The 19963-nt window shown below is 43.0% G+C and overlaps 1 protein-coding gene and 1 long non-coding RNA gene across 3 annotated transcripts in view; one reads left to right on the top strand and one right to left on the bottom strand.

Annotated features, from left to right (window-relative positions):
* Positions 1-1842: 1842 nt before the first annotated feature.
* Positions 1843-11991, bottom strand: LOC110340191. The gene is made up of 6 exons (XR_005880892.1): positions 10991-11991; positions 10318-10400; positions 5262-5487; positions 3789-3999; positions 3408-3526; positions 1843-3277 (listed from the first exon to the last, which is right to left on the bottom strand). It is a non-coding gene; the product is annotated as an uncharacterized LOC110340191 (long non-coding RNA).
* Positions 11992-14345: 2354 nt separating this feature from the next.
* The window catches only part of Adtrp (androgen dependent TFPI regulating protein), a 91654-nt gene continuing 86036 nt past the window's right edge, over positions 14346-19963 (top strand). The window contains exon 1 of one of the 2 annotated variants that reach the window (XM_040755228.1): positions 14346-14543. The gene's annotated coding sequence lies outside the window, so the exon portion shown is untranslated. 2 annotated transcript variants of the gene reach the window in all.

Below are 19963 nucleotides of genomic sequence, written 5' to 3'. Positions count from 1 at the left end.
CAGTGGTTGTACAAGGAAAACCTGTCAGTAAGGAATAGGAAGGCTGCTGCTCAGCCACAAGGCTGTAATCCAGGCTCCTCTTTCAGAGTTTTCATACAGACATAGTTTGTCCCTCTGTCACTGCAGATAAAATTTTTCCATGAATGTGTGATGTACAGGTCATGCTTTGAAATAACAAAACATCGTCAATAAGGAGCAGTAACATGACCATGGTGTCTGTGACCAGGGAAGTACACATAGGACTTGTCCTGTCACAAGGTTGATATAGGCTTACATCTAAGATGGTGCTGCTGGGGTCAGCCTGATCTGAATTCACCCTGGGTCCATTACTCTAATCCCCTTATAGTAAAAGCTAATTTGTGAAAGCAGAGCAGACTTGATCATTATGTGAGGCAGGTGCTTGCACTGGGAATGGCTCAGAGCTGCTGTATCAGACGGAGCATGCACTGGGAATGGCTCAGAGCTGCTGTATCAGACGGAGCATGTTCCCCACCGGGAGCAGGTATGATAGCTTCTAAAGCCCAGTAAAGTCAAGAGTCTGGCCAGACCTGCTCCCTTTTGGCTAAGAGCTGTTCCCCTCTCCTTTGTGGCAGGGTTGAAGACAGCAGCAAATGTTCATCTTCTCTGACAGGATAACTCAGACATGTTCCCCAGGGATAGGTGATTGATCATTAGCTTCTACTCAAGAAAAACGGGGAGCACACGAAAGCTCTCACAGGGCCGCCTCCTTTATAGTCGCCTCCTTTGAAAACATGCAAGAATTCGCAGGATGGTCTTCATTAGACAAGGAGGCCACTTGTGGGTTTGGTTTTTTTTCCTAAAGGCTTTCAGGTAGTTGGTCCTATGACAGAAGGCTGCTTCTGCTCTACAATGAAGACTGGCAAACTCTTCCCCAGCCCTGTAAGTGCAACCCCAACCTAGCTTCTCTGCTCAACATAGATCTCTAGCCTCTGAAATCTGATAGGTTCTTTTGCTTACAGTTTACCAAGGGATAGCACTGTTCCTATTACATGGGACTGTGTACCTTCCTCTTATGCTTCTTGTTGTTTCTAGTCAATCCAAGGTTTCCCAAGGACAAGAGACCTACACTGGGTTTCGGTAAGTCCTGTAGTGTTCACTAAAAAGGAGAGTGTATAAAAATTCTCAATAAATGCAATTGCTATTGTTTGGAGCACAGGGAGTAAAAGGCACAAGGGACAGTAATTATATGAAGTCGACTTCTTTTCAGTGAACTGTGGACAAAGCAGCCATTGATTGATCGCCAAGCACTATTTCTTTGAGGTAATCTAGATATCAGGAAATTCTCTACAGCCAATGACACACTAAATCTCTGGCAACCTGAAACTGACTCCTAATTTGTCCTAATAAACTATGTTTTGGCTATAAGAAAGAGATACACAGCTTGAAAAAATCATAAAGATAAAAAATAATGAAGTGACCAGAACATTACATGTGAAGTCCAAGAATCAATAACCTAAAGATACTTGGAAAAGGACATTTTAGAGAAATCCTTATCTACTGATCATATAGCTGATAGCTAAATTATTGTCAGAAAATGCTGGAGTGATAATTGTCTACGTGGGCCTGCCTGGGAAGACCCATCTTAATGGTGGGAGAGACCACTCTCTGGGCAGAGGAACCTGACTGTTGACAGAAGGAGCTGAACACTACAATCATGGATTCATTGCTCTCTTCTTTTGATTCCAACTGTAATGTGACCAGCTGCTTCAAGTTCTTCCTGCCCTCATTTATCATGATGGGCTGCATCTTGAACTATGAGTAAAAACCCAGGACAGATGGCTAGAATCAGTATATTATAAAGGAAATCAGGACCATGTTGAATTCTTTCTTAAAAAAAATTATTACATTTTATTTTTGTGTGTGCACCCACAGACAGGCTTGTCTGCCACCGTGTACATGTGGAAGTCAGAGGACTATTTGTGTAAATCAGTTCTCTCATTCTGTCACATGGATTCTGGGCCTTGAACTCGTGTTGTCAGTTTTAGTGGCAACTGTCTTTACCCATTGTTGTGGTTAATTTTTTTTGTCAACTTGACACACACTAGAGCTGTGTGAAAGAGGGAACCTCAATAGAGAAAACCCCTCCATCAGACTGGCACGCAGGTCAGTGTATAGGACATTTTCTCCATCGATGATTGGCATGGGAGGGCCCAACCCATAACAGGCAACAGCACTCTCAGGCAGGTGGTTCTGAATTGCATAAGAAAGCAAGCTGAACAAGCCAATGGGGATCAAGCAAACAAACATCCGTTCCAGGTCTCTGCAACAGTTCCTGCCTCCAGGCTCCTTCCTTAGTGTCTGTGCTGACCTCCCTTCATGATGGACCGTAATTGAGATGAGTACGCCGAATAAACTTTCTCCTCCCCTTGTTTTATCACAGCAACAGAAAGCAAACAAAGACACCCATGGAGTCATCTTCCTTTGCCTGTGTTCTCATATTAAAGAGCAAATACCAGGCCTGCAAAATTCAAACTCAACGACTCTCAGACACACAGTGATGAGTAGCTGAGGAATTCTGCTCTTCCATTAATATATGCATTCAATCGTTTTTCTCAGAAACTGCACTTTCTTTCTCCTGTGGAATTTTTTCCCATTATTAGCTACAGTGCGTAGTTATTAACTTTGTCTTGTTTTTAACTGGTAATATTAATTTTATATAATGGGTTTCATTATGAAATTTTCATATATGTATGCAATGTATTTTGAACATATTTGCTCTCAGTTACCCTCTCCTATTCTTTCTTATTCTTGGTTCCACTTACTTCCTTCCCTTTCCCAACTCATTCCTTTAGAACTTTCATGTCTCTTGTTTCTTGGATGAGTTACATTAGGGCTGCTTACAGGAGGAGTGAGGGCTGTTTACCCAGTGTCCCCCCACACCACCCATTAACTGAGTCTAAGTCCTCAGGAAGTAGGGGGAGGGCCTCGTGAGCGCCTTGTGCTCCATGACAGGTTATTTTCTGGTCCAAAGCTCTTGTGCAGGTGATCGCAGCTGTCATGAATGAGTTCAGGGCTGTTCGTGCTTCATATTTTCCTGCAGTCAGCCTTCCACACTACTCCTCTGACTTGAATTCTTTATGACACTTCCTTGTAGACAGCCCTAGAACCTTAGTGGGTAGCATGTGAGGTCGATGTCAGTTTGTAGCAGAGATTTGACTGTATCCTCATCACAGTCACCAGTGATGGCCCTCTGTAGTGACTGCTATTCCCTGAAGAGGAAGCCTCTTTTTTCAGCAAAACTGGTAGTGGCAATAACCTGTGGGTATAGAGTATTTAGAAATCACACAATATACACATCATGACCTGTAGAAGGTTTTGCACTAATACTATACTGTCCACTTTCTGTGTCTTTATGTCTAATAGAATACGAGAGCCATTTATCTTACGTTTAGAAGACTTTTCTTTCAGAAATGAGGGAGAGAATGATGAAAATGATGACAGAAGCCAATATTTATGTGTTGACCAGCCTTCTGGTGCTACGATAAAAGTCCTAAAGATCATCAACCTAGAATGAGAAAGGATCTAATTTAGCTCACAGTTTGGGAGACTCCAGTCTTGCCTTGCTCCTTTGTGCCTGGGGAAAGAGTATATTATGAAGTCTGTGGCAGAATGGGCTGTTTGATCCATGCTGGCCAAAACAAAAGAGCTAGGAAGAGGCCAGGGTCTCAACATCGCTTTCAACAGCATGGCCTCAGCGATCTGCCTCCTTTCCCCAGCTCCTGAAGGTTCTCTCACTTCTCAACCAAGCCCCAGACCACTCACCACACCTTTAGCTCAAAATCCAAGCCAGGGTAATTGATTCTGTTCCCACGGTAAGCCGTGCTTTCTCCAGCTTGAGTGATTCAGATCCATTTCCTTGCATCCATGTTTGTATTTAGGTCCACTAACACTGGGAAGAACATGACCTGTGGAGTCAGCAGCGATGGGTAACTTCAGTGGTTTGGTTGCCTTTGGGGTAACCTGAGAACGTGGCTGGGTCTGATGGAGACACAGATACAATCTTAGTTTATCTTTCCCTTTAATTTTCATGAGCCTGTTTGACCAGTTGGGGAGAGTCAGCTTGTCTAGTGATGTATTTCTCTCCAGGTCCCTGTGTAGAGATAGCTACCTGGTAGGTTCACAAGTTCCCGCTCGCTTACATTTCCAAAACCCCAAGTGTGAACAGTGACTTGACATAGCAGTGGTAATGGATGGGAGCCACCGTGGGGTAATGTAAACACAGTGGATGTGCACTCCCTTCCAGGCCTACAAGGGACTTCATACACAACACATTATTAAAATAATGAGGAAATCCACATGTAATTTAACACGTTCCCAATGAACTCTTCAATGAGTGTGAGCGGTCCTTAAGTATTTCCAACACATTGCCTATGTCTGTTGGAGGTAGATGGGTTCTAAAATGCTTGGATTTGAAATCTCTGAAAGCTGTGGAAATAGTAAAAGAGAAACTGTGGGCACACCAAGGGCTTAAAAATAAATCCCAGACATGGTGGAGAAACTCCCCCTCCTAGGGAAATTATTAACTGGTGAGTAATATGATGGCATTCTCAGCAGATCCCCGTTACATGTCTCAGTGTCTCCACTGTTTACTTTTTAGAATGAGCCTTTCTCATATTTCTCATGGACTCCCAAACACACAGAATGGCCCAACAAAAACAACTGCTCTCCTCACCGCCCTTTCTTCACCAATTCCCATCCTTCCTGGTTCTGTTTCGGCTTTTCCCTAAGGGTGTGTGCTTCTCAGAGAACTCACCCTTGGCCAGGAGCTGAGCAAAGATGATAGGAGGTTAGGGAACCAGAGTACCTGGTCTTTGATGCCCCTCACTACCTGAAATCCTATGTCACTTCCTCCATAGAGCAGCTGGACACTGTAGCATTTCCCTCCCTCCTCTGATTAGCTCAGGAATCCCAGATCCTGACTTGCAGGAGTAGCTGAATTTCCCGTGGCTGGTGAGTGTTGAGTCAAGATGGCTCAGTTCCCAAGCTCTCTGGATGTATGTGAACGTTCTCAGCCTCTACCAGCGCATTTTTTGTTTGTTTGTTTGTTTGTCTACCAAGTGGTACAATAAAACTTGTGAGAACAGGTTTTCCTGAGGTAGTTGATGCATCTGCATCCATTCCTGGCAGGAAACCAAAGTAAAAAGGATTATTCAGAAAAACCTTCTAGAACAGTAGAGGGGCCTAATGTGAACTCCCAGCTTGGTGATTTTTGCAAGGAGTATGGTTTTCTTTGCCTTTACCTCAGAAGTCCTCACGACATTTGTATGCTACTCCAATGAACTCCAACCATCGAAGACTTGGGCCAGCATTGTTCATCCGGATGGATTACAAGACATACTTTTATCAGTTGAGCACAAGCAGCCTGTGACTTGAAAGGTCCTTTTCAACAAGAAGCTGTCATGGGAACTCCTGCCATCTTGATAGCGATGGTCTGCAGATGGCTGGGTCCTTTTCCACGAGTACTTCCTTTAATCATAGGGGAGAAAGTCTCCATGTATTGTGAAGGCACTGATTATAATTTCTTAGTTAAAGCACATCTTTCTTCCAGAAAGAAACAGAGTCAAGAGAGAAATATGTGTTCTTGGCTTCCTTCAGGAGTGAACTCGCTGTCTCACTTTCCAGGGAAGGGATAGAGGTCTTGATGACAAAACCACAAGTGGCTTTAATCTTTGTTAACCCCTCCCCTTAGACCCAAGAGAGCATCCATGAAAAACTGTTCATCACTAGGAAACTGAGTTCTCCATATCTTCCCCTTCTCAGTTCTGCTTAGAAAAGCCCGCAGGAGACCAGACGCCCAATACATGTTTTGCAGAGAGCAAGGGTTTCTACAGCCCAACTTCTGCCGCTTTGAAAGCCTTCAAATTACCAGCTAATACAGAGATATGTATTGTTAGGCCAATTGTCTCACTAAACCTTAAAAATAATATTTTTAGAGAAAATGCAATCTCTTGCTATGTAATTGGATTAGGACCCATATTTGTTGGTTCATTTGAAAAGGGGTAAACCTACCATACCTTTGTTACTCCAAGCAACATTTAGGAATGCTGACATTATGTGGGGGTAGGTTAATGATTTAGAACTCAGGAATACATCAGAACCAGATCCAAAGTGACCTGTGTGTATATTAAAGTGTGTGGTGTCAAGTCTTGCTCCTCCACATAATGGCCTCCAGCCAAGGGGAAGTTCTGCCGAGGCCTCAAACACAGGGTGAGCCAATGAGATGGATGTGTCCCCTGATGGGAACATCAGGCTGTCTCAGTTCAATTTTATATTATTCATCTTCACTTAATCCCAAGATTCAAATTTCCCCAACTTTTCCAAATCTAATGAAAGAAAATTTCAATCTGCGCCCAGTATGTCTCAGGGGAGAGCGTTCGTGTGACTATTTTGAACGTTTCTAATGAAAACAAAACAGTCCATTATTTCTGTTAATATGGGAATCCTAGCTGACAGTTTGGAGAGAGTCTGTTTAACTGGACTACTATTGCAGATACTCATGGATAAGAATTTGTTGTTGTTATTGTTGTTGAGCAAAATCTGCTTTTGATAATTGGCAGCAGCAAGGGACCAGGAAAGGTAGGAAAGCAAGAGGTGAAACCCCCAGGGGAACGGGACTCTTCTTCATTCTCTTGCCGGCCTCCACAAGAGAAGGATGCACAGCCTCTCCCCACTGCTGTTTGTTGTTTGTTTGTTTTTGTCTTTACCATATCATTTCAGTAAAACTGTGTCTGGGGTCTTCTTCCCTTTCCACCTTACAGTTTCACAGAGGGTTCCTTAGGAAACCAAATGCTGAGATTTCAGAGACTCCGGTTCCCCACGGCCCTGCCATCACCTGCCTTCCTGTGGCAAGCATTCCGCTGGGCCCAAGAATGCTCTGTGATGTCTGAATAATCTCTGTGTACTTGGTTAAGAGCCACAGGTGTTCCTGGACATGGCTGACATCTTTGGGGGAACAAAATGCAATCTGGTCTTCAAGTTTAGTTTATTTAGTCTGGGCCTTAAAACTCTGAAATTCGAGGCTGGCTGATCTCTGTGAGTTCCAGGCTGGGCTGGACCGACAGCCTCCAAAACAATACAGAGAAACCCTGTCTCGTTAAAAACAAACAAACAAAAAATAAACAGAGAAACCCTGTCTCGTAAAAACAAACAAACAAACAAAACCCAAAAACTCTGAAATTCAGGCTCTCCATGACAAAAGACCCCCAGGGGAGCTTGTGTCTACCTTCCATTGCAAGTGGCCAGGATCTACATAAAATGTGATCTGTGGCAAAGGTCAGATTCTTCTCTACTCGGGTTGCCACACCAGTGACTCATAGGCATGCTTTTGGATGCTAAGCTAACTCTACTTGAGTGGTAATTTTAAGAAGTATTATTATTATCATCACTACTTTATTGTGCTTCTGTGAGTAAGAGCACATGAGTGCTATAACCCACATATGGAGGTCAGAGGACAAGCTGTCACAAGTTACTTCCCTCCCACTGTGGGATCCTGGGTTAAACTTCAATCATCAGGTTTGCCTGGCAAACACCCTTCCAACAGAGCCATCTCACCAGATCAGTTCTTCTCGTACTCGAGGTAGGTATTCAAGACACTTGTCCAAAGTTTGGACCTCAGGAGTATTATCTAACCCTTTTATGTTCTGTATCTCTGACTGTGGTCTTTCTTGGAGCTAGTACAACTTGACCATTTTCTAAACTTCAATTCTGTAATTCGTAATTCATCCTTAACACATTGATTCTACATTCTAGGTATTCTATAAATATCTTCTATTCCAAATCTTCATGTCAGTATAGATGTAAACCTCTCAAAATCCAAACCCTCTGTTTGCTATTTCTGGGCAAGTTAAAACCACACATACAACCTACCTGGAAAGCTCATGTAAGAGACTCCTATGAAGGAACCAAAGCTGAAGACAGCCATAAGTCTATGTGACACATAAACAACATCAAAAGAGCTGGAGACATTTAACATTTCTCTGTCTCAGAATAACATCTACCAGAAGATATATATAAAACTTAATTCTGATTTTTCTTTCCTTTAAGAGGAAGTTAATTCTAAGTAAATGTATCCAAGGCTGGCCTTGAATTCTGTGTAGTCCTAGTTGTCCTAGAACTCAAGATTTTCCTGTTTTAATGTGTTCTGGGAGTACACACATAGACTACCATGTTCTGCTATACATATTACTTTTTTTAAGTATTACCATACATTCCCCTTACCCAAAGTTTCACTTTCTACACCTCCAGTTAGCCATGGTGAAAAGTAACATGATGAAAACATATGCTGTCCTATTCTGACCTACTGGAGACATAGATCCACGCTGTGTGTGCTATCCATCCATGAGGTACTGAGTAGCCATCTTAGTTGTCAGATCACTTGCTGAAATATAAAAGTGCTCGTGTCAAATAATTCTTACATTTATTGATGATGCTCCAGAGAGCATGAGAGCAGGGCTGTTGACGTTCAGATACACCAAGAAGAAGCTGTAAGGTATTTTTTTATTTATTTTTGGTTTTACGAGACAGGGTTTCTCTGTATTGTTTTGGAGGCTGCTGTAAGGTATTTTAATTTATTTATTTAGGTGCCTTCTCACTATGTAGCCCAGGCTAACCCTGAATTCTCACTGTGTCGCTTGTGATGGGACTATGGACTATATACCATTATATCTGGCCTTCAAGTGCTTCCTTCAAGAGAAAGGCAAAAATATGTATGAAAAGGCAAAATCATATATGTAATAAGTGATACAAGCTATGCTTTCACAGACTCACGGGGGGGGGGCAGGACGTTTTTTTAGTACAAATTCTCTGCGATTTAAGGGGGTGATTTCTATTACTCTCCACCAACAGATAAATTGTATTATGGTTTTCCAATGGAATTAAATTTCCAGATCATGTTTTGGAGGCCTAGTTGTTTACCTGCTGGAGTTCACTGTAGTAAGAGCATACTTGGATTGAATTGTCACCAACTTGCCACTGAACACATAACAGGCACTCAGAAATTATTTATGAACCACTAATTATATCCCTCTGCTCCTGACTTACCAGTGTGTGTCTGCTATCTGAGTAGTCTTCCAAAAGTGTCCAGGTGCTCAGGATGATGAAGAGTGCCAGGCCAAGCCCTTAGTAATTCTGGCCTAACTGAAGCACACTGGCTGAGTTCGTTCAGTCTTCTGTCTTACAACATTTGTTCTCTACAGTGAGATGCTCAGCGTTCTATATAAGTAAAAGGGCTTGAGCAGAAAATACTTTCAAAGGGAACAAAAGCGAATAGTATCATGCTTGCCAATGACATCTTGGAGAACCCGGGGTATTAACCACAAAACAAAGAGCACCAATATAATGTGCCCTTCATTCAAGAATGCATGGATATACACCAAAACAAGGCAAACTGTTTTTAGTGGGAATATTTGTGGTGGAAATAATTACTATATACTTATTGCTGCTGGAGCTGTGGTCCATAGGGGAACAGGGCAGAGCTGTGTGTGGAGTCATTGGGCATTCAGCAACTTACAAAGGTCTCAGTCTGTTCTACCTGGAGAGAGGGGTGTATATTTTAAAATATCACATTTAATTAACACTTGAGGAGGGGAATGAAATGGCTCACACCAGTAATCCTAGGCAGCTTTTGTATGGAACAGATGAAGGGGAAAGAAATCTGATTAGGCACTGGCCTTAAGTACAGTTTCCGTAGATTTCTGTTCTTCTCTTTACCATATAATAACATGGCTTCAAATTACTTTTGACAGCTAATCAGAGTGAGTGGCCTTTTCTTTTCCTGGAGTGGTTAACAAGTGCTGTGCATTGTGCCAACAAACCCCGCTGCAGCATGGACGTAGGAAAGGAAGGGGATGGATTGGCTCCCTCGTGGCAGACAGCTCTGAAACTCCTCTGCTAGACCCAGAGCCTTCTGTGGTATGAGAGGCTGCTATGTGACCCAAGGGAGTCTGGAGTCATCATAAGCCCATCACCGAATAGAACAGATCATCCTCCTTTTCTGGCTCTGACATGCCACCCCATCCTTCTCCCCTGTCTCTCACTCAGTTACTTCTGCCTCTGATGGCTCATTGGAAATCTGTGCTACATGTGGAAGCAGAGTGATGAACTAAATTTAGGCTGTTCAGTGATAGAGTGGGAAGAAAGAAATAGAACCAACTGTTTTCCTAAGAGAAGGGCCTGGGAGCCAAGAGGTAGTCTGGGGCTGAGGGTAGACACCTGTGTTTAACTGGGTCAGGCAGAGGTGAGGTCAACCAGGTGAGTGACAAGCCTCTCTTTCCCCAAGGGCTGTCGGTGTTCTCTTACCTGAAAACAGATGTTTGTTTCCCCAAATTCAGCTTCTCTTTCCTGGTTTGGGTTGCAATCATTGCCAAAAGGGAAGTGATGGCCTGAAATGGAGATCAAGAACTCTTCAAGTTCCCATATGAAAGCTGTGCAGAGGGTACAAAGATTGGCCACCAATTAATAATAACAGCAACAGCAAAGGTGGCTGTGGGGGTTACTGCCTGGACTCAGCACAGTCCACAGGATCCTAAGCCTTCCCCAGAGCCGGGCCACATTCAAAATCCCAAGTATCCATGAGATCAGTTCCAGGTAACTCTCCTCTAAGAAGAGGAGCAGGGAAAAGGTTCCAGGCTTAAGATCCAAACAGGGCAAGCTTGGACTTGTAAAGTGTCCAGAACCCTTAAGTCAAGAGTAGGTAGGTCAAAATAAAGAAGCCTGAGGGCACAGTCGGGCCCCAAGAGGTCCTTGACTGGGCTCATAGGATAGCTCCCTTTAAAGGCATTCATGAGGAAAAAGAGCAACTCTTGCGTTCAGTTGTTTAAGTTTTACAGGAGTTAGTGTGCTACTTGGTACAAATGTCCTGACTTCTCATGACCCTACAAAAAGATCAAAGGGAAAGGACAAGCAAAGCTTCCAGTCACTTAAAAAAAATACACACTAGGTATTAATTATAACCAGATGCAATGGCACACACCTTTAATTTCAGCTCTTGGAAGACAGAAGCAGGCAGATCTCAGTTCAACTCCAGGCTTGTCTATAGAACAAGGTCCAGGTCATTCCGGGCTACACAGTAAGACCTTGTCCCAAATTAAAACAAACAAACTTCATTAACGTCACAGAAAGGAGGTTCTTGAGTTTGAAGCCAGCCTAGACTATTCTATAAGACTTTCAAAAATAAACAAACAAATGAAACTAAAATCACAGGCTCCATCTTAGTGAATTGATACTTTCCATTTTTATTATATAAAATATACATGAAACATATTTGAGTCAATTTCAGTGTGTAGCTTAGTGGTATCATCAAATGTGTCTATAAGATCATAAACCATCAATGCTGTCTTTTTCCAGGATGATTTCAATACTCCACAAGAAAACTGTGCACAGTCAGTCACTCACCATTACCTCACTGCCTTCTAGTCCCTAGCCAGAACCCTCTGCCTTCTAGTCTCTAGCCAGGACCCATCTGCTCTCTATATCTGTTTGTCTGTGCTGGACATTTCATCGACATGGACTCATGCGAGGTATGTGTTGTTTCCTGTCTTAATCCACATAGCACCATGTCTTCAAGGTCACTGATGATTCAGAGTGTCACCCATGCATCACTCCCTGATATATATATATATATATATATATATATATATATATGCATATATATTTGTAGCAGTCAGTGAATATTCAGGTTGGTTTGGTGCTGTGAACACACTTATGAGCACTTGTGTGAAACTTTTAAAAAGTTATTTTATTTTACATGTGAGAGCTTTGCCCACATGTATGTCTATTACCATATGCATGTGCCTGGCTTCCTTAGAAGTCAGAAGAGGGAATCTGATCCCCTGAGCTGGAGTTATGTGAGAGGGCCAGGCAAATATCAGGACAGGCCTCTTGTAACTTGGTTAAGAACTAGGTCTCAGTTCATAAACATAGGGCAACCAATCACCAGTGTCCCTGACACTGGATGAGGCACACAAGCCTGGGCCAATCCCTCTCCCCCAATACACACACACACACACACACACACACACACACACACACACACGGTAATAACCAAATAAGGACAAGGCCTGGGACTTGTCCAGACTTGCCAGTTAGAATATACTAATATGATTGCTACTTGCATAAGCCAATCATTAGTAGATTGATCACACTGCTTTTTAAGTTCCTGTTACCATTTTGTATAGGTGTGCCACACCACGTGTGTATGGTATAAAAAATGCTCATGCTGATTGCATCATGACTGGTGGTCTTTTGGGGACTCCTCCTGGACGCTAACATTATACACAGTTGTGAGCCACATGTTGCTGCTGGGAATTAAACCCAGATCCTTTGGGAGAGAAGCTGGTGCTCTTAACTACTGAGTCATCTCTCTGTGCATTTGTGCTTGAATTCTTATCTTCAATTCTTTTTCTTTTTTCTTTTTTTGTGTGTTTTGAGATTGGGCTTCGTTGTGGCTTTGGAACCTGTCCTGGAACTCGCTCTGTAGACCAGACTGGCCTCAAGCTCATAGAGAACTGCCTGTCTCCTGTCTCTGCCTCCCAAATGCTGGGATAAAAGGTGTGTGCTCCCACTGCCTGGCTTCTATCTTCAATTCTTTTGGGCATCCCTGGAATGGAACTGCTGAGTTGTAGGGTAATGCTATGTTTAACATTAATAAATGGTCAATCTGTTTTCCACAGAGGTGGACGCAGTCTCAGCATCGGTGTATGACGGTGCCAGGTTTTAAATACACACCTGCTCATTTACATGGTTGCTATCTCTACTATCGTTGCAGTGGAGAAGCGATGGTTCATCACCCCGTTGATTTGTATTTCCTCAGTGTCTGTGTTATGGACTGCTGGCCATCAGTATGTTTTCTTTGCAGAAATGACTTTTCAAGCCCTTTGCTTATTTTGCTTTTGTGCTGTTGAGTTGTAGTTAATTATGAATTCTGTGTACTCCAGACCTTATCAGAACAAGACTTACAAATATCCTTCATTTCTGTGGATTGCCTATTTACTATAGCCATACATGTGGGTTTTTTTAAAAATAAAGATTAATTCTTATTTACTTATTTATTTGTTTGTTTGTTTGGATGCATGCTTTGCTTTCACTGCCAGTTTGTCTGGTATCCATGGAGACCAGAAAAGGATGCTGTAATGCCCTGGCACTGGAATTCTACCAAATGGGTGCAGAGCATTCTGCAAGAAAAAAATGTGCTTAACTGCTGAGCTGTCTCTCCAGCCCCCACATTCTTTTTCTCCAGGAGGTGGTTTCAAGACAGGGTTTCTCTGTGGAACAGCCCTGACTCTTCTGGAATTCACTGTGTAGGACCAGGCTGGCCTCAAACTCACAGAGACCTGTCTGCCTCTGCCTGCCGCTGAGTGCTGGTACTAAGGCGAGCACCACCACCACCCAGCAACACATTGTTGTTTTTAAAGGGGAGAAAATGAACAAAGCACTCAGCTGCTACTCAAGTGAGTTTTGAGCAGAGACATCTCCTTGCATCACTTCTCTTATAGGTATCCCAACACCCAAGTTTCCTGTGATAACTACAGTCACATACGCTGTGTGAAGACTCTTGTCTCAGACCTGTGTGTCCTCTGCCTGTTTTCTCCTATCTCTGTGGGTGCCCTGCCTCAGAAGTGCTATTATTTCTGTTTACCAGATGGGAAAATGAGGAGCAAATACTTGAGTGAATGTCTTGACGTCTTGCTTCCCACAGCAGCCGGCTCAGGATCTAAATGCAAGTCTATCCAACTTGACAACTCGACCAGTCCATCCAGTTTGTAAGCTGTTGTTCTTGGGCGCTAGATGCCTCCATGAACCTGTGAAGCCTTTCTGCTCACAGGGAGAAGGGTCACACGAGGGTCCAGGTCTCTGAGCCATCACACATACCAACCACAGAGCGTCTTTGCTTTGATTTCTTTTATAATTTAGGACTCTGGGGTCAGATTTTGGTAGAGAGAAAAGAAACGAGGATGATGGTCCTTTTTAAAGTGTTGGAAAACTCACAAAGAACTCGTGTCATGCCACTTTGTAGAACAAGCTCCAAAGCCCTTGCAACCTCTCCTTACAAAGAAGTTTTAATAAGGGACACCCAGTTCTGAGCTTAGAGGCAGAAAGGTAGCATTTGTTCATACCCACACATACACATGATACACATGTGCACACATGCATTCACACATTTCCATGTCCTATCTTTAGCCCCAATTCATGCCTGTTTCTGGTCCAGGACAATGCCAGCTTTAGAAGGAGTTGCCTCTAAACTCCCACTCACTAGGGAAAAAAAATAGTGGCCGCACCCACACTTCCCGGCAGCCCCAGATATGCTGCCTACTCACCTTTAGAAGGCTTCTCAGCGCCCAAACAATTCTCCAAACCAAAGCTTCCTGTCTCATTCTTCAGCTTTCCATTAGCAAAATGAGTTACCACCAGTCTCTGCGGAGGCCTTAGCTTTTCATCCTCACTATTCATGGGGCTGAAATCCAAGAAGTGCCATCCCAAGGAACTCTGACAAGTTGAAGCCAAGTTCTAAGAGAAATACTTTGCAGGTGAGTGTCTCTCCTCCCTGCCTGGCTGCTGGCCAGGACAGAGCAGTGAGATGATGGGAGGGGCCGCTGGAGCGCCCACTCCCACAGAACATTTATTATCTTCCAGACAGAGTTCATCTTAGTAGAGTAGGAAATTCCCCCGGCCACGGGCAGTCAGGCTTGATCTCAAGCAAGCTGAGTATTTCCTTGGTGGAAGATCCAGGTAACCAAGGTGAGTTCTGCATGTCATCACTGTGTATGCGGTTCAGCAGCCCATGAAGTCATTGGGAGGTTGAGACTTGGAAGAAGGTGTGGAGGGAGGTAGATTTGGTGTTGCTTCCTAGAACTATATCTTGATATTTTTTGAATGTTTCTAAGTGCCAATAAATCACTACCAGATGTCTGCTCAAATACAGTTCTTGTGAGATTCCAAGACAAGTTCTGTGCGGTTAACTGCTTTGGGAATGATGGGAAGAGCTGTTGGAAAGTGTTCCTGCCTATTAGATAACTTGGATCTAGGGGAAGAATATATTTTCATCTGTGTCCCTATCTTCAATTAAAAAGTGCATAAGGAAGCTTCCTTGCTCGTTACCTCAAAGATTCCCCACCTGGCTATGGGCATCTAGCAACAATCCTCAAGGTAGACAGTGCTCTCTGGTTCTGTTAAGAAAGAGCCAAGGCAGACAGGGACTCACAAGACACAGATAAAACCTGCAGAGTCACAGGTGGCAGCAGGATGCTTTCAAACGTTTCTCCAGTGATTTGCATGGGCACCACTCCTTCTCTAAGTCTGCCTAACTTTCTCCAACTCCCAGTTATAGTAGCTCATTAACCAACAAACCCTGGACTCGTGGTACTGAGAAGGGCCCTGGAAAACGTAACTGGTATAACAGGCTCAGCTGCAGAGTGACCAAGCACTCTGGAAGACCTAACCCATGCTGATCAAAGTACCTAGGTGTGTCCTGCTGCCTGCAGCCTCAGCGCACACCCACACTAGCTGTGCCCTACTTGCCCATCCAGACACACAGGATGAGTTACCCACACAAAGTTAGGTGTGTGGAAGTGCAGAAAGTGCCCTTTCCCTGTCTCTCTTCTATGCAAAGCCTAGAGATGCAACTGTAATGTATTCCCTTCTTTGCAATGGGAAAAGTCTGAGAAAGAGTAAAATGAAGAGACCTTTAGTGAAGATGAGTCTGACTGATTTCCAAGATCTCAGATTCTCTGACATCCTCTGATACACACACACACACACACACACACACACACACACACACACACACACACACCAAACTAATAGGAAACTGCCATTGACTGATGCATAATGTCTATCTGCTACACCATTAACAAGTCTTTGGTTTCTCCCCCAGGGATGAAGTTAGCTGATAGACAACCTGCAGAGCAGAGAGAGAGGAAGCGTTTGAACCAGAGTACATGCTAGCCTCAGACAGAGTGAGATAGCAAGGGATATGGGAGAACAGAGCAGCCAAGTGCAATAGGAAGAGACACCATGAAGACATGATGGTTAAGACTGCCCTTGTGCCCGGCGCTGGTAGCACACGCCTTCAATCCCAGCAATCAGGAGGCAGAGGCAGGTGGATCTCTGTGAATTCAAGGCCAGCCTGGTCTACAGAGCAAGTTCCAGGACAGCCTCCAAAATAATACAGAGAAACCCTGTCTGGGAAAAAAAGAAGAAAAAAGATTGCCCTTGCTTTCAGGTTTTCTTATAGAAGGTAGGTAGCAACCTCAGGGATGCTGGGTAGGTGTCCTGGGGATCCGGGTTAGAATTACCTCCAGGATTCTATACCAGGTTTCAATAAGAAGAAAATATAGATTTACACTTGAGGCTATGCACTATGGAAATAGATGAGAAATAATCTTTTTTAACATGAAATGAGACTCCCAAAGCCTTGTTCTTAAATTAATGAAACCACACAGCACAGGCTACAGGCAGCAGCTGGAGGGAAACCACGCACAGTTGTGTGTGTTAGACATTCAGAGTGTGGTCAGAACAGACATGCTCACTCTGTTAGCTGCAGCATACAAGTGACTGTGAACAAAGACAATGAACTTGAACTTGTTGACCAAATATGTTTATTAAAGTTGCAAGAGATCATTCCTCTCTTGATCATTTCTCAAAAGGAATGAAGGACGATGGGTGTTTAAAAATTACGCTAGGTGAAGAAAATACATGTGAAATATTATTTTATTTCTGTTTCATAATTGTCTTTGCCTCACCAGTACACTAGCGAGGGCCTTATTTTCAGAAGTCCATGTTCATGGTGGAATGCAGGCAGAAGTATGTCCTCATCTGTGTCTGTGTCTTGTTTGTCTCAAAGAAAGCTGGCTGTGGGAATCAACAGAGTTAGCACTTTGCAAACTGTGATTTCAACACAATGGTATTATCTGTCCCACTAATTATTCAAGTTGTTATCTGGAAAGGAATGAGCAACTCTTTGTGAAAATAAACAAAGTATTTTAAAAATGATTTCTGGAAGTCTCCAGAGAAACCCACAGTTGTGCTCTCTGGTGTCTCTATATTAAAACATCTTTATTAATCTCACATATATATGTATAATATCTTAAAGAATATTCACAATATTAGCCGCATTGATTGCCTTTGGGGAGGGAAGTTTAACTTTTTTTTTAATGTACATTGGTGTTTTGCCATGGGTGTTGGATCACCTGGAACTGGAGTTACAGACAGTTATGAGTTGGGTGTTGTGATTTGTGGGTGTTAAGAATTGAACCCAAATCATCTATAAGAGCAGTTGTGCTATTACCCACTGAGTCATCTCTCCAGCCCAGGAGTTCAAGTGCTAAGCTGCTGATATATTAGAATGGAAGTTTAGTCTTAATGTAAATTCCTTTGCATATTTTTAAGAATTAAACATTTCTTGGGTTTATACCCAGGGGAAAAATATTGATTTGTTTGTTTTGAGACAAATGGACCCTCTGCAGCCCAGGTTACCCTGGGACTTATTTTTCAGTCTGTTTGGGTATACTTAAGATGTGGGGAGTAGGATCAGCTGTGTGGGGTTTATTGCTAAGTCCTAAAAGATTTTTAAAAAATAAGTTAACCAAGCACCTGTCCCCTTACATGACTCACTTGAAGCAATTAGCACATTTGGACATCATATTGTATTTCTACTCTTAGTCTGGAGCTTCAGTAATGAAATGTGTCTTGGGATCAAAATTCACACTTGACCTAAGTCTCCTTATTAGCCGAGAACCAAAATGTCCAACTGAAACATATCTCTCTCTCTCTCTCTCTCTCTCTCTCTCTCTCTCTCTCTCTCTCTCTCTCTCTCTCTCTCTCTCTCTCTCTCTTGCTCACTCTCACTGTCTCTCTCTGGTGTTTTGAGATAGGGTTTCTCTCTGTGGCTCACTTTTTTAGACCAGGCTGGCCTCAAACTAAGAGATCTGCCTCCCTCTGCCTCCCTAGTGCTGGGATTAAATGTGTGTGCCACAGACAATCAGTTCATCTGAAATATTTCTTTATGGAAAAGGCAAAAGTAGAATACTTGGTAATTAGAGATGGATTCAGAAAGACTCCTTTGTAGGTATAAGATTTAAATGATAATTTCTAAAAGGCCATTTTAGTTTATTAAAAATACACATATTCAAAGTACTAATCTTTGAGAGAGAAAAGGAAAACCAATTGTCACTGTGTAGTTTCATGAATGGAAACATGCGTTTAGACTTCACACCAGTTACCTCATTCATTCCTATCAATTCTGGGACAAAGTTCATGCTGTGTTGTGAAGTCCGGATTGTTTTATCCAATGCCAAGGTTGTATCAGTGATCAGTTGATCTTATTTCTACCACAATGCTGGGTATATGAGGACAGCCTGAGTTGGGTAAGGGGCAAGGTCTCAAGGCAAAGGCTGATTCTCCAACCTTCCTCAGACAAATTAAGCAGAGTCTCTTGGTGTGGGGTTGGGAATCCTATTTTAAGACAACATTCCTGTATACTTCTTATGTACAATTTGATGAGTTTTGCTCACCATTGTCAAAAACAGAGAGAGGGAAATTTGTTAAGACAAGAATATAGACCCACCATACACAGAGAAGCCTGCCTATAATCGTGAAGGAGGCTGAGGCAAGGGAGGAGCGTTGTTAATCTGAGGCCAATGCAGACCTGAAAGCCAGCAGGCTGCATGGAGGCCCTTCCTTGAAAGGAAACAACAGACCTTGACTTTATTTACCACTTGTGATCATGTCAGTGACTGTGACTCCGATCTCCACTACCACCCTCCAGTAACAAGAAATGTACAGACTGATTCAATGTCAACCACACAATGCAAGAGATAAATATCTAAGCAATAAGGACTTTTTGTTTTGTTTTTTTGAGACAGGGTTTTTCTGTATTGTTTTGGAGGCTGTCCTGGAATTCACTCCGTAGACAAGGCATGCCTCAAACTCACAGAGATCCGCCTGCCTCTGCCTCCTGAATGCTGGGATTAAAGGCCTGTGCCACCAACGCCCGGCAATAAGGACTTTCTAACAAAGTGCTACCAGTCTCTCCTCAGTGACTGAAAGAGATCCAAGACGTCACCACTTATAGGGCCATTGTGAGTCAGGTGACAAATCCTATTTTCAGTTAGAAATGCTGTAAAATGTGACATACTTTTGAGCACACTGGTGTCATGTTCAGAAGGTTTTTGGTTTCAGATTTTCACGTTAGAAGGAAAGCCCTGAGCCCAATGCCTGTGCCTTCAGATGAGTTATTAAAAACTCAAAACAATTATGAAATTAAAAGTCTTATATGGTCAACATTCATGTGCATGCCTCCAAGATTTCACTGGTAGCGCATTAATGGGCTTAATTTTGTTATCATGTGTTTATCTTGGAGCCATGTCTTTGTTCACCAATCATCCATTATTTTATAGATTTAACATGAAATCATAGACAATAATGACTTCCTCCCAAGTGCGCCAATAAATATTAAATAGAATTGGGGTTCATTGGAGTTAACAACATCTTTTGCTATAAAAGTAACTATCAGTTGAATATATTTTTTATTTTTTTTAATTTTAAATAGCTTGTTTTACATGTCATCCCAGTTCCCTCTCCCTCCCCTCCTCCTGCACTCCCCTTCCCCCCACCCTCCCACCCTATTGCCAAATCCTTCCACATAGGGGATATCAGAGTCTGTCATTTTACTCTGGGTAGGGTCCAGGCACTCCCCTAAGAGTCCAGGCTGAGAGAGCATCCCTCTTTGTGCTATAGGCACACGAAGACTGTTTGTATACCAGGGATAGACACTGATCCACAGCTCAGGGCCCCATAGGTTTCCCAGGGCTTCTCGCTGACACTCACATTTGGGGGGTCCAGATCAGTCCCATGCTGGCCTCCCCACTGTCGGTCTGGGGTCCAAGAGCTCTCCCCTGTTCAGATCAGCTGTCTCTGCTGGTTTTGCCAGCCCATTCTTTGCCAATTT

Source organism: Mesocricetus auratus, unplaced genomic scaffold (genome assembly GCF_017639785.1).
Source record: "Mesocricetus auratus isolate SY011 unplaced genomic scaffold, BCM_Maur_2.0 Super-Scaffold_100013, whole genome shotgun sequence".
In the NCBI taxonomy this organism is placed as follows: Eukaryota; Metazoa; Chordata; class Mammalia; order Rodentia; family Cricetidae; genus Mesocricetus; species Mesocricetus auratus.
Note: the sequence above shows the minus strand (reverse complement) of the source record. Positions and strands in the feature narration are given on the sequence as shown.